This window comes from Echinops telfairi, unplaced genomic scaffold (assembly GCF_000313985.2).
Source record: "Echinops telfairi isolate 266 unplaced genomic scaffold, ASM31398v2 ScPeMD7_44;HRSCAF=162, whole genome shotgun sequence".
Lineage (NCBI taxonomy): Eukaryota > Metazoa > Chordata > Mammalia > Afrosoricida > Tenrecidae > Echinops > Echinops telfairi.
In genome coordinates this window covers 2,648,784-2,650,712 of record NW_022103942.1, presented here as the reverse complement: position 1 = coordinate 2,650,712, position 1,929 = coordinate 2,648,784, and the positions used below count along the sequence as shown (strand labels likewise).

The window sequence follows — 1,929 nt, the reverse complement described above, 5'->3', positions numbered from 1 at the left end:
TTTTTGAATGCCTCCTTGCTTTCCACAGTTGGATCTGCCTGGGCCCTTTCCTCCTAAGTAACTGAGGTGCTTCGCTGGTACTGCCACCATCTCGTGTTCCAGGAGGCTTCTGGTCTTTCTGTGGGATCCTGAAGGAGGATTCTCTGCAAAGTGACCCCCCATCTGCCTGCAAGAGCAGGCTCCTGATTCTTTTGCTGAGGACCAGCTGCCTTCTTTCCTGAGGTGGCCCCTCTCATCTCTGCACGTTGCTTCCAGTTGTTGTTTGGGTTTTTTTGGTTTGAGAGCCCTTCTTTCTGGAACTCATTCAACCCCGTGTTTATTTCAACCAATCATCTTCTTCCTTCTTTCCCTTCCAAGAACTTTTAGTGCTGTCTCAGATGAAACTTTCTTACAGATATTCAGGGATGGTTTGGAAAGATGAGTTGGGGATCCAAGAGTGTGTAATGAGGCATAGTTCTGTAAATAGTATCAGATCTTCTGATCCTTAGTTCACAACAAACTTAGTTTTTCGGATGCTGACCTGAAACGAGAATCCAGCTCTTCCCACCAGCAGATAGGTTTTCACTGCCGATCCTCCAACTGCCATAGTAAAGCCAGTAAAACTGATACACAAAAGCAGACAGGTCACCCTGGAGGTGGGCTTAGGCCCTCCAGCCAATCACATCCGTCTAAGTTTTAGAATGTTCCATAAGCAAATGATTGGACGAGAGATTACATGTCATCAATGCAATTAGGCCCCAGTCACGATATATTATTTTTTATATGCTTTTTGATTCAATTAGCTACGGTTTTTTTTGACATTTTTGCTCTAAATTAATGAGATTTGTTGATCTATAATTTTCTTTCCTAGTGGCATCTTAGCCTGACTTTGATAACAGAACCTATATTCCCTTCATAAAAGGAATTCAGGAGTATTCCCTCCCTTATTATATTCTGAAATAGTTTGACTAGAAATTGTCATCTCTTCTTAAGATGTTTATTATAATTCAACAGTGAAATTGTCTGGGCCAAGACTATTTTTGGTTTAAAGTTTTTTTGCCTTTTAATGACTTATTTGATTCCTTCCTTTCTTATGGGCCTATTCAAAATTTCCACCTCAATCTGTAAGTTTAGGTTGGGGTGTGTTTCTAGAAATGTGTCCATCTATTCTAGGTTTTTAATTTTGTTGGAGTATAATTTCTTATGATACTGTTACTATCCTTTTTAATTTTGTTGGTTCTATTTTGATGTCACCAATTTCACTTCTTATTAGTGTTATTTGTGTCTTCTTTTCCTTTTTTAAAAATTTGCCAGTGGTTTATTGATTTTACTAATGCTTTCAAAGAACGAACTTCTGGTCTTGTTAATCCTCTCTATTATTTTTGTTTTCTATTTCATTTATTTCTGCTCTAATATTTATTATTTCTTTATTTTGGTGACTTCAAACTGGTTTTACTATTCTTTTTTAATTGTTGGAGATGTTGGATTAAAGTGTTGGTTTTGCTTCTTTCATATTTTTAGATGTTTATGTTAATTGCTATGAATGGCTCTATCCCCAGTATTAGAGCTTAAATTTCAGACACCGATTTGCAGAAGGCTATGGATAACAGTGAAACTCAAAACACATGTGCAGTGCCCCCATGTGAAACCCCTCTGACTATGGACCAGGGATATAAATGGCCTTCCTGTCAGACAGAGTTCCTTGGAGGAGAGATTACTTGCACTTGTCGTTAGTTTAAAATGTGACATGCTATCATTTTCTTTCTCTTTTGATACACTGTTTTTAATTTTTTTTATTTTTTAAATTCATTGTTTTTTTCTGTTTTATTCTGTCATTGTTGCTGGGTTGTTTTGACTTTGTATGTTTTTCTATATAAAAAAAATTCAAGATGGGTAAATCTATAGAGCCAGCAACTGGATTACGAATTTCGTAGGGGCATGACATTGGTG

General features: G+C 37.1%; 1 pseudogene; it reads right to left on the bottom strand.

Moving 5' to 3' along the window:
- LOC101642898 overlaps positions 1-236 on the bottom strand; it is a 2,083-nt pseudogene extending 1,847 nt beyond the window's left edge.
- Positions 237-1,929: the final 1,693 nt, after the last annotated feature.